At 40.7% G+C, this 13,130-nt stretch overlaps 1 long non-coding RNA gene across 1 annotated transcript; it reads right to left on the bottom strand.

Moving 5' to 3' along the window:
- Nucleotides 1-10,593: 10,593 nt before the first annotated feature.
- Nucleotides 10,594-11,312, bottom strand: LOC124174022. Its single transcript, XR_006868839.1, has 2 exons — nucleotides 11,109-11,312; nucleotides 10,594-10,741 (listed from the first exon to the last, which is right to left on the bottom strand). It is a non-coding gene; the product is annotated as an uncharacterized LOC124174022 (long non-coding RNA).
- Nucleotides 11,313-13,130: the final 1,818 nt, after the last annotated feature.

The following is a 13,130-nucleotide window of genomic DNA, read 5'->3' as shown; positions in this document are numbered from 1 at the left end:
TACGTTGCTTTGGAGGAGCGGAGAATAATACCCTTCGCCTGCGAGGGCCCCTTTTCAATACCTTGCCGGCCTCCTTTGCGCGTAAGAAGCGACGCCCCAATTTGGGATTTAGCGGAAAGGGATCCTGCAGCGCGCGGTTGGATTTCTGAGGGAAGATCCCTCCAAACCGCAGAGGCCTCTTCCGACGGAGAATAACGCCTTTCCCCTTGTTCATCTCTCCTTTCCTCTTCTCTCGCCGCGCCCTCAAACTTCCTGCACTAAGCCCACCGTCATTTACTCATCCCGCCCTTGCGCTTATCTCCGCTCTTCCTACCACTTTTCCGCTCCGAACTCATCCCTCTATTTTCGGCCGAGTCGATATTTAGCCGTAATGCTTTAGTAATTGAGGGGGTTGGGAGATAGCGGGTGAGCGGTTCTTTCGGGGAAAGAGGAGTTTAGCGGTGAGAAGGAACGGTGGGTGGATGGTGAGGGTGGAAAGGTTTTCGGGTGGGCGTAGGGGTGGGTTTTAGGGTGCTGGGGGCATGCAGGAGGAAGTAGGAGACACGGGGTTGCCTTTATGGGCGGGGCGAACCCCTTCCCTCCACTGAGGAGGAGTAGGGGGGTGTAGGGTACTTCAGTGACGGGACTCGGTAGCGATTTGAGTCTTATTTCTTTGTACCTGGGGGTGGTGCAAGGAGTTCGCTTCTGCGAACAACTGTTGCCTGGGGGATGGGGGTTTGGTGGGTGGGTGAGTTTTTTTTTAGGGTGGGTGGGAAATGTTCGTAATCGCGAGTTCGCCTCGCGGCCTAGAACCGTCTCTCTCTCTCTCTCCTGTATACTATCTTCGCATCCCTGAGACGCCACCCTCCCCCGCCGCGTAAAAACCGCACCCTTACCTACCGCCCGCTCCGACTCTACTATTCCCTTGAGTTAGTCTCAGCACTGCTATAGGTGTCAGTTTTCCTCTCACTTCCTTCCTTCCCACCATGACTTTATACATTGTGTGCATTCTATTATTGTGTGCGCGTATCCATGTGGTAAGTTGAATCTAAAAGCGTGCTTTTATCAAAATGATAACCTAAAAAAATTAATATTTTCATGAAATATGCAGTAATTGACAAAGAACTCAGAGAATTGAAAGAGGGTCATCATTAAGTGTGATATTGGTTACTATTGTTTGATACAGTTGTTTTGTTTCATAGATTTTGATTGATATTCCCTTCAACTCGGCTTGCTTGGGTCTAATTTGTGGTGAATACTCTCTCATCATTATATTTCCATGCATAGTGTGAATGCTGGAATATTTTCACTCAATTGGTAAAGACAACATCCTGAAAAGACTTATTGATAAATGAAGTAAATTGAAAGAGATATGCCCGTGACTTAGCTAATGCAATATATAATCTTTTAAGAAAAATTTCAGAGGAGATAAGGACATGAATATTTTAAATTGGAAGACCATGATGACTCAAGTCGAGTAGGTATGTAATGGATTATAACGAGAGAGTAGTAATTATAATTGGTTATTTATTCGTGTCTTTATTATATCCTCTCTGCATTATAGAAAGTACGTATTTTTCCATTCCCTTTCCCTCCCATGGTTTGCCTAATGTCCGCGTAGTATTGCGTCTTTTTAGCATAGAATCTATCAGTAATTTTTATAGTTATATTACGCCATAATTGCATGGCTAAAAATAAAATTTTTCTTAAACACGATCCGAAATACAGTTGGTTTTAATAGTTGGTTATATATTTTTTGGTATGCGGCTGCTTTCTTGCCAGTGTGATTAGAAATAGTTTAGAAAAAATAAATGAATTGGGATTATTTTTTCAGTCGTAATTGTTTACATTGGGGAGTCAGGCAAAGTTTTTGAGGAGATCCATTTTGTGCTTCTTGTCTATAAGTTTTTAGGGAGCCGTGCTTCCGTTAACCTCTTCGATCCCTCTTCTCCCTCTTACCATGACTTTTCTCAAGTTATGTATATTTTTCGGTAGGGCTTGATTGGGGATTAAAGTCATTGAAATTTTGAAAATATAATGAAGGGGATCACAATATCTCCCAATATTTTACTTTTTTTCCTATTGTTCTGCATTTTTATTCGGTCTCGAGGAGTTTAGTTTCCCAATTTGTTACGATTTTAGCTTAAGTGAGGAGAGGAGGATTTTCATTGATAAGTAGGATAGCAGATGCTTTTAACTGCGTTCGTTATCTACCTAAGCCCTTATGATGCCGACTCGGAGATTGTCCTTTGCCTTTTTGTGGGATTTAATTTGGTTTTAGCTGAGATAAATAATAATTGGAAGGTTCGAGGTTCAAACTCTCCTCAAGAAATGTAGATTCCGTTTTTTCTTTCATCAAAATCATTAAAACGTTGGATCAATTTTTTTTTTTGAATAGATCTATTATAATCGGGTATCTTACGTATCTTATTTCTTTATATGACGTTTGTTATTGAAAATACATGCTTAATGATATGATTGAATATTGCGATATATTAAGTAGAATTTCACCCCGAAATTATTATTTTATTAGAAAAAATCATTTAAGCGTTAACACTTTATTTTGAACACCCTATAGTAAATATACTAAGGAAATATATTTAAATATAGAAAATTCTGGCTTGAAAAGTTTTAGATGATAAAATGCGTTGGTTTTTGCGGAACAAAATTCAGGAATGGAACGTATAAAGCGCTGAATATTAGAAAATATTGAACTACCGAAGTGTACTAATGCGCAATGAACGATGAACGGGAGGAATTGTCATGTGTTAAGAAAAGCATAGGTATGTTTTATCGAAGCAAATGCCATATAATAGTGCCATTAATAGACATAAATTTATGAATACATGGGAAAAAGAAATTTAAAGGGAAGCAGTAAAAATAAAACGTAATTCTCATGCATTAATTAGTCAAAGTAAGTCGGTAAAAACTTTCGAAACATGCACATCATTTATTCATACGATTAATATTCTTAAAATGTTTTACGTTTCTTATCCTGATGAATTTTGGGATTATCGTAAGCTATATGAAACAAATCATTGCCGAATATTAGAATGATAAGAATGATAGGATGCTTACGGATCCTAGAGACATTAAAAGTACCTAAAGTGAGAGCTGTGGGCCTGTCAGTGAGTAGCCAGTAGCTGATAGTTGTTAGAAGGAGGCCGTGGGTAAGGCAATGTTCCCTGGTGACGCCTTTGTGTTAAATGTATGTGCATGGGAAATGATAAGGGAGATATTGGTGCTGGATTGACGTTAAAGTGAGTTTCGTTCACTACTGACAAGGTGTTGATTGGTCCGGGGCTGCGGATGGCTTGCATTCTAGGCAATTAGTGGGAACAGTGCAGTACGAAGATCAGTCACAATATTACTAGTTATGCGGTTTAAAGAGCTGTTAGAGCTCAGAAGGTGAAATTTAGCATTACTATAGATGGCTAGAAATTCGAGCTGTTCGAGTAAATTAACAATTTGGGTCTCGTTTTCATCGGACAAGGATAACAGTGAGGGAAGAGACCTGGACACCGTGGGAGCAGGGTGATATTAATTGCATTGAGGCGCGCGAGACGCGGGAATTGAGAATTATAGGGAAAGAAAGATGGGTGGGACAGAAAAATAACTAGGTAATCCTAGTTATGGTGGATGAGAAAAGGAAATTGCTAAAGATGTAAGAGTGGGTAGAGTGTAGCGCTGAAGTGAGTAGGATGATGCAGAACATCGTAATCGCGGGAAGAAGATTGCGCTATTAGCAGATCGGATGTAGCGGAAGTTATCCAGGATTGAAAATGTATTCAACTCTTTTCCGCCGTTTTATTGTTCAGTATTAATTACACCAAATTGTGGAAAAATGGTTCATTTAAATTACATTAGTCAGGAATTTCATTGAGCGGGAAAGGGGGAGGGCAGAGAACAGTGCTCATTGACCGAATGAGGAGCAAAATGCCTTAAGTATGGATTCCCAAAGAAATATGATAGCCGGGCTTGATGAAAAAAAATCAGGGTATGTTTCCTCAAACCATTGAGAATTGTTTGTGGTATAATATTGATTGTTGTTTAAATGAACATTTTATTCCAGCAACGAGAGTAGCAGCGGTTTTCTTTCTTGCGAGGGTTATAAAATTAAAAAGATAGGAGGGGAAGAAAAGGAACTAGGTTAAACTGAATATCTGGATGAGGAAAGGAAATTGCATGGAGTGGTTAGAGTGGGAAGAGGGTGTGGCTGCAGTTTGTGCTAAGAGGTTAGAGGGTGTAGGAGCAAAATTTCTTTAGCAAACATGGGTAAACTCCAAGAAAATAATCTTGTTTTTTGTTTAAATTATGGTTTGGGAAAATGATAACGTCTGAATATTTTAACTATCGTTCGTTATCGTAATACCATAGTGAGCCTTCTAGCTCCTAAACTTTAATACCTAAATTGGTCATAGCGTGCCCTCATATGTATTACTGGTGTTCCAAATGCTGTAGCTGATCATGAGGAGGGAGCGGCGGTTACTCCTCTAATATAAAAAGTTATAAGATGTCAATATTTAAGGTGTCTCTCTCTCTCCAATGGAAGTTTTTATTTTACTAGCTTAAAAAATGTTTTAAAAATATTGATGAATATCTAAAAGTTACTTATTTAAGCGTATCATTCCTGAGATGCATTGTTTCCGGTATGTATTGCATACCAACAAGACGCCGCGGCAAGAGATGACTTCCGTCCTCCTTCCCAAAACAACGGCTTTTACCAGCATTTGCTCAAATGCGTCCGATGTATTAATTTTCGTTGATATAAGGAGACTCTGTGATATTAAATGATAAACGTTGAATTCACGTAATAAAAGAGTCCTTTATAAAATTACTTGGGTTAACTTGGGGGTCAACCAGTTAAAATTTGTCTATATTTTTGACCCTCTTTAAGGGATATGTATCAATTTTCAATTTCGTGGCGCCGCTAATTTCAATTTTTTCTTCTTTTCAGGGCTTTAGATTTGCTATTGGTTATTTATTTTTTATAGAGCGTTTTTCAGCAACTTCACATCATATGTTTAACGCCGTTGAATGTGCTCTAAGAAAGGCTTATATCTGATACACGGTGTTTCCTTTGTAAAAAAATGATTTTATTGATATTTTTCGCTACCTGTATCACTGTGATCGGAAGGGTAAACATATCCCTCACGTTTATCCAGGAGCTAAATAGACGCATAGCTCTAAGCTTAGTGCGTAAACGGAGAATTGAGGAGGATTTAATACAAAAGAGCTCTGCGGAGGGTCAAGAACACTTAAGCGGAAAATGGGCGCACTCCAGGAAATTGGCCGATAACCTTGTTGCGGCCACTATTATCCTTGAGCTAAGTCCCCATTCACGAGATTTTTGGGTTGCTGGAGGGTCCAAAGAGGGTCGGATGGGAGGGGCTGAAGCGCTTTCGCTCCCTCTGTAGGTGCTGCGGGCCCCGCTTTTTTTGTTCATCCCCTTATGCTGGTGTAAAAAGTGCTTCCGCCATTCCACAATGGCACTTTTTTTTTAAACGGGAAGAAAAAAATGGCACCATGATGTAACGCTGCGGGTACCGTGAGTCCAGAGGTGACGGCCGTGGCCCCAGAACTCATGGGCGTTGAGGATTAAAAAGGAGCGTTAGCCACACTTGGCCGTGGCATTTCCATTCCTTCCCGTTATCTTCAAAGAGAGGACGCAAAAAATTTCAACCCTGAGGAATTCATTCCTTTTACGACATTTAGCTTCTTCATTTCCTTTCACATTTCGAAATCGCTCTCCCAAATGATTTATCACTGTTTTAATCATGAAATGGTATAATTTTAGTTCGACTGCTCGTCTTAATGAATCCTGTATGCATGCACATCGTATGAGTCGCTTTTTTCCTCCGGAAAGATAACACGATTTTTTTCCAAAGTGAATACACTATTGTGCGATCGCGTATGGTGTAGATACTTTGATGACACTGTAACATAATATTTTGAAACAGATTAAATTGCTTATTTCGAGGACATGAAAGAACTTTTCAAAAATCTCTTTTTTATGTGGTAATAGAAAAAACATGGGTCGAGAATGTACCTTATTCATGCATAGTAAAATAGTAGAATAATTCATAAAAGACTTCTCTTTTCCCCATCGGGTTTTCTACATCTTCATGCTACTTTAGCAATGAACTTCTCTACGTCTTTCTTTTCCAAATCCCTGAATTTATAATCTGAGGTATTTAGAATCTGTGTTTATTAATCAAGGTATTGGGTTATATATTGTGACATAAAAGAAAAGCAGCAGCTATATATAGCTAGGGCCGTGAGGCATCACTTCTTCGACCTTTCGGGAAACCGGGAAATGTAGTATAAGATGAACGATTTGGATGGAGTGCAGCGGAGGGGAGAGGCAAGGGGGATTCGCTGATTTTTCGCTGCAACGTTGGACGGAGGAAGCCGATAGGGCGAGTTCTTGGATACCACTGCATGTTGCCGCGAGAGGTCGACGAGTCATCTGAAATGAGAAGGCTACTGCTAAAAAAAATGAAGGTGTATCGAATGGGTGAGGGGAAGAGTGGAGCTTGTGGCTACACAGGCAGAGGAGGGGGCCGATATAGTAGGCACTGAGAGGGAGCAGAATCTAAGGGTGGATGTACAGGGTACAGGAAACAGGATTCCCGAAGAAAAATAATAAGGGTAGGTACTGTTTTTTTGGGGCAAAGCAATGCTGCAGGAGGTAGGGAAGGGGCAGGCAGGAAGAGGGGACGTGTCGCGTGAGTCCTCACTATTGGAATATTTGGCCGTCTCCCTTCCAAACTCATCCTCTCTTTTACACACGTAAGTTTTCCCCATTCCATCTCATGAGGAGGGAATAAAGATGATTATCGGTTTTTCTCGTTTGTCGATTTTTTGCATTTGTGTCTCCCCCCCCTCCCTTTCATTTTCTCTGTTCCGAGTTCTGAAAAAAGAGCATGAGAAATTTGACTTTTTTTAATCGGAAAGCATGTTATCACATCGGATTGGAAAAGGGGTTTCTTTTTTTTACGTTCGGCCGCTTCTGCCCTCTGAATGAAAAATGCAGTGGAGGTTTTTCCCTCGCCGTGATCATCTTCTTTCGTTTGATTTTTGAAACCTCCTTGCCTTTTTGCTCCTCTATTTTCATCATACTGTGTTCAACAGTCTGATTAAAATCTCTTAAATAATTCTTCACTGTGTAGGCCAAGTAAGCGGTAAAGTTAATTAATAACTGATAATCCGTTCTCGTTGCACTATTAGGATAAAAACACAGAAAATTCTTGTTGCAGTGTATATTATTTTTCTCGTTCGATTTTAAAGGAGATAAAAAATTTCCAGTCCTTAGTTACCTTCTACACATACTTCTACTATCGGAAATAGGTTTCGTATCCCATTATTTATTCACCGTTACACTTTTAGTCCATCTAATTTTCATACCCCTTAAATTTAATTCACTTGTAACGCTTTTATGTTATTATTTTCTCAGTTATTATTAATAATGGAGTTAAAGTACTTTTTAATTAATAATCACCTGGGATAAACGTAAAATCTGTGTTCTTAGCTTCAACATTCTCATGCGTCTCTTTAGTTGCATGTGACCTTAGATTTATAGCTCAAGAAATCACCTTATCTGATCTTCTTTTGTCTAATTAATGTGGAAAATTACAACCTCAGGGCATAGCTTCTTTAAAACAATAATATTACTGTTGAATTCATGGACTGATTTAGAGTATAACCACTTAATGATTGTTTTCTTGTTGAAATATGCTGAATGTCCTTCTACGCATATGTGTAAGTTTCTCCGGGTATTTTGCGCTCACTGATCTGAATGCCAGAATCTTTCCGTTGAGACTTTTTCCGGGTTTGCTTTGTTTTACGGATTATTTCACGTTATTCATTTTAGATGGATTCATGCATATCTTTTTATGTGATATAGTCATTGGAACCAGTTTTTTTTCAACCCTGGTGAATAGAGTTACTCTCATAATGCCGGAATTGTAGAATATTTTGAGTTTCATTTTGAAGGAGTAAGATCATCCCTTAGCCTTTTACGGTGAGAAATAATTTTATCAAATTAATGTTTGCTTTTGATTATCAATGGTATCCAGAGGATGACATCTTGATTACCTAATTATTTATTTCTATCTTCTCTGAAAGTCTACGATGGAAAGTGTTCATGCTTGAAGAGAAAATAAAATGACTTGTCTTCATCCATTTGGTGCTTGGGTTCTTGCGAAATATCTCTTCTATCTCTTTTTCAAGCCTTTATTGGCATATCCGGCAAATTACGCCATTCTAACTCATTTTCATTAATGTACATATGCATAAATAAATATCGCATATGCGAGGTACCCCTCTTATTTATTAGCTTACAATATTCTCCCTCGAGCGAAAGAAAAAAGCGCATTTGGACTTAAGCGACGACGCAGATGTTACCAGTGTGGCATTAAGAGAAATGGAGAGGTAGTCGGGAGGCAATGTGGGAGGAGAATTCGGGAAAAAAACGGAGAAAGATCGCGGGGAGAGGACTTGGGATGACGTCGGTGCGGCACCATGGGGATGAGGACTAGAGGGCGGTTCAGAATTTTTAAGGTGAATCACCGGGCGCCCGCGGAGGAGCAATCGCTGGGTGTCGGCTGGTGTTCCTCACCAGCCGACGCCTTCCTCTCCTCGTCCCCGTATGTATGCGTGCGTGCGTAATGCGCCGGGGGGAGGAGGAGGAAGGGATGGAGGAAAGCGTCGCGTTTTTATCCCCTCCCCCCCTTATGTGACCTTCTTCATCCCTAACCCATACTCCATCCCTGGGTGAAAAAAATACGTTGAACCTTCCCCACACTCCTCCCTCAGCCTTCTTTTCCTCTCCTCCGTTGTTATTCCTGAACGGACGGTAGCGGGAGAGGAGTGATGCAGGCTGGGTGGAGGGGGTGGGGGGGAGCTGCGAGAACGCATTTCGGGGGATAGGCAGGAGGAGATGAGGCAAAAGGGAAAAATCAGAATGATAATACGAAAATATATAAAGCCCCAAAGGGTAAAGGAAGGGTTGTTACAGTGGGGCGGGGAAGGGAGGAAGAAAGAGATCGGGGCTGGGTGGGTCGCCTACTGCAGAATGGGAAAAGGGAGGGGTCTTGTTTGGCGGGGAGGTTAGAGATGGTAAGCAGAGGTGGGAAAAAGGGTTGGGCTCCTTGGATGGCCGGTCTAGCGAGGTCGGGAGAAATGTGAAGGGAGGGCAGGCATTTAGGGGAGATAGGGATGCAAAGGGTTAAAATTAAGGACGGATAAAGGGGTGAGGTGAGTCGAGGGGATGAAATATCAGGGTGGGGTCGGAGCGGAATGCATGGGGAGAGTGTAAAATGTGGAATTGGGCTGCACACTCTTGATACTAGGAATGGGTTTAGACGGTGGCGCGGGGTGAGTTGGAAAGCTGCGACGAGGGTGGAGCGAGTTGCTTTTCTGTGGGGTTGGAATTACGGCATGAGGGTGAGCATACGGAATGAGAGCGCTGAAGGTGGGAAGGAACGAAGTTAGAACCACTGCGGGGGTTCCCGGACGAGGCGAGGTTTTTTTTATTCCTAAACGCGGTTGCGTCATGTACTTTGCTACCCCATCCGCCCTACCGACCTCACCCATAATGCTTTCTCTCCGCCCACTGTCCGTCCCAAGCGCTCCAACTTCTGTGCGCTGAAAATTGAGCGCGAAATGAGTTTTGGGTTGGCTAGATAGGTATTATGATAGGAGAGGCTGACTTTCTCTTTGATGTTATTACAGATTAAGAGCGCGTTATCAGCGCCGGAACTAGTCCCGATCGTACATGGAAGAGCACTATGACTTTTTCCTTCGCTTGCTTCAAAACTCTTCTTGACCTATACAGGCCTTTCTCAGTTAACCGTATCTTGACACAGATACATTTATGCTGTCTTCGTAGATACATTGCGTTTTTGAAAATGATAGTTGAATACCTTCGCTTGCTCAGCTCAGTGCTAATACCCAAAGGTTGGTTTGAATATGTGAGGATAGAGCTCATCCTGGACTTAGCCATTGGCTCATATATTGCTCATATTAAAATTAAAATCCATTTCCTATGTCACCTAGCGTCGTAAGAATATTTTTTTTGGGAATTTCCAAAAGCTTTACTTTCTCTTTTACCCGAAATCTTTGGATCAGTAGCCTAACATTCTCTCCTCCACGCTCCCCTTCATTTCCCTTATAACAGTATTTCAGTGCATTTCATGTTAGTGAACATGGATTCGGATAATGTTTATCGCTCATTATTAATCTGTATATGTTATAAAAAATATTGGTTGTGAAGTCATTATACTTCTGCGTTACTTTCACCTGTATAGTTCCATACTTGAAGTCGTGATATGAAATGCGGAGTGCTACTGTGTTCAGCATGTATACCTTCTTAGTCATTGTGCTAAGAGAATTTTAGAGAGTGGTGAAACGAATTTCCCGTGCCTAGTAGGGCGGTACATTTTGATCCGAGTTCATGTTCCTTAGTTGTATTTACATCTCGTATATGAGTGAAATACGGATTTGGTTCATGCAAATCATAAAATTTCTCGATATCCGAACTGCGCGTGAATTGTATTTGATAAGTTTGACGTTGGAATTATAACGAAGAAATAAAGGAGATAAATCATATCAGTTAAAAATGTTTAATGTATCAAAATACTTGACAGCAGAGTAGTCTTTTACTTAGCCATTGCTTTTGCCTTTTGTCAGGGTCTTCGAGACTCTCCTTGTTCCGGACGGATTAGGTTTCTTTCTTCCCATTTTCCCAGTGCTATGGCATCTAAAAAAAATAATTTCATTTAGTATTAGCTCTGGTTATGGATATAGTGTTTTTATAATCAATGGCAATATTGTAACTCATATTAGTCATGGAATATTTGGTCGTGACTCATCGTTGAGATCTGGAAAAAAATAGTATTTTAAGTTAAGATTTTAAAAAGTCTTTATTTTGTTTTGCACCATAATATTTACGGTTGTTGTAGTTTTAATTTTATATGATTATTTATCAATGGTCAAGCGTTTTTATATGGCAAAATATACCTTTCAATTAGCTACTAATAGTTTGATAAGCGTGTCTTCCAAGTTGCCGACCACGTATGGATGTATAATGCCCTGATGTATTGATTGTTGATTTTAATAATATATACCTTGAGGATTATCCATTTGATAGATAGAAGTACAAAATATTTCCTGTGGCAAATATATTAGCCTCTTCCATGAGCCCTTTCTCTCGTATTAGAACTTCTCTCCATTCTACTTTAGTCGATGCTCTTCCTGCCAAATCTTTGGACAGGGGTATGACCCGTAGCAGTTCTCTTTTCATGCATATCCTTGTCCTTCAATGGCTGGGTGCTGTCTTTTCTGTCGCTGTTCTGCTCTTTTCCTTCTGCTAACGCTCTACCTCTCTCATTGTTCTCATTTTCCCTGTCATTTAACTCTTTCCCTGCAGCGACGTCGAGAGATTGCGAAGAGAGTCGTAATGTTTTCTTTTCGGCATCATGCCCTCTTTTATTTATTTTTAACTATCTTGCCTTCATTTACGGCATGAATTATCGCCCAGCGTGAATTTTTTTTGAGCTTTTATTAGTAATTTCCCCTTCCTCCTCTCTGGAAACCATGTATGCCCGAGGATATGACGGCGATCCCTTGGGTTCCATTTCTCCTACCCTCACGCATAAGTCCACGTCACTATCGTCTGCGATGCACATTTTTTAAATGTTGAGGCGTTATTACTATCTTGAATCAGTATAATTTTCCTTTGTGGAGTAGGTACCTACCAAATGAGCAAAAACTTTTGGCATAGATGGCGTCATATTGTGGCCACTGTGGTGCTTAGTGCCCCCTTTCTTACATATGGACAGTAAGTTCATTCACTCAGATTTATTTTTTTAATGAAATTCATTATTTTGTTAGAAAAGCCATTATTTTATTTGGGTATTTTAATCAATTTATAAGTAGCTATTTACTCTAGTAGTTGTAGTCTGAGAAGGAGTAGCAAGCATTGGGTGTTGAGATCGTTACTGTATCAGAATCGGTATCTGACCTATTCCTCGATATGCATACTTCTGGGAGAAATAAATCTGGTACTTAATAATTTTTATCGGAAGTACTAGAAACGTTTAATGTTAATGTTTTTTTAAGTCTCCCAGAACCTTGCCTAATACATTTTCCAGACGCCATTTTAGTGAAAAGAGCACTTGACGGTGCCAGTTTGCCGACCTTCCTCGCTTCCCTATGTTTCCCCTCGCGCTCTCTCTTTTCCGTACAGCTCATTTCCGTCATTCTGCTTCTTCCGTCGCTAACTTCATCATCTTCCGGGAACAACTGCGAGTCTCTCATATTTCAATGTCTCTTTTCCTCATCCCATCTACCTTAAGTTTCGTCCCTTTTCCCTCTAAGTAACTCAGGATGTTCGCAATCATCTAACCTCCTCTTCCAATTATTTTCATCATTAGTTTTCGTTCCCTTTCTTTTATTTGCTGCGTATCTTCATGATGATATGTCGTGATATTGATTGACTACTGCATGCATCTTTTAACTCCAGATTTTCTTTATTTAACTCTTTTTAATTGGTTTAATACTTGAATTCAAGCATTAAATGTTCAAGGAAAGGGATCCTTGCTTACTTGAAATAGCAGTTTTTGAAGAACATTGGTTTTAAGTTTCGCATTAATCGGTTGGGACAGGAACCTTGGGGACATTTCTAAACGCAACGTTACTGAAGTGCTACATTCGTTTTCTTGCGCATATTTATTGACCTCTGTGCATCTAGTTGGTGACGTAGCGTCGCGGTGTTCATGATGGCTCGACTGCTCTCTCCCACTTCCTTCTTTGAACTCTTTGCCCACGTGTTCGCTCCCCGCCTACGCCTTCCTATCTAAACTCCAATTTCAACTTCTCTCTTCCCAGCATCTCACTCTCCTGTCTTCTCTCGTGTTTATTCCTCTCCTTCCACGTCATCTTCTGCCTCGTCCTCTTACTCCGTGGCCCACACCTAAGCCTAACACCTTCCCGAATGCTATGACCCCCTACGCCGTCATGCCATCTTTTCTCTTCCACATCTCTCGCGCCCATAGCTTCTCTCAGCGGGGTACGACTCCGGTTGACGGCCCCAGTCATTTCGCAGTCACCAGGTTCCATCCTCTCCACTCAAAGTCTCCTTTCAAACC

The sequence above is a fragment of the Ischnura elegans genome, chromosome 2 (assembly GCF_921293095.1).
Source record: "Ischnura elegans chromosome 2, ioIscEleg1.1, whole genome shotgun sequence".
Classification (NCBI taxonomy): Eukaryota; Metazoa; Arthropoda; class Insecta; order Odonata; family Coenagrionidae; genus Ischnura; species Ischnura elegans.
This window is presented reverse-complemented; position numbering and strand designations above follow the sequence as displayed.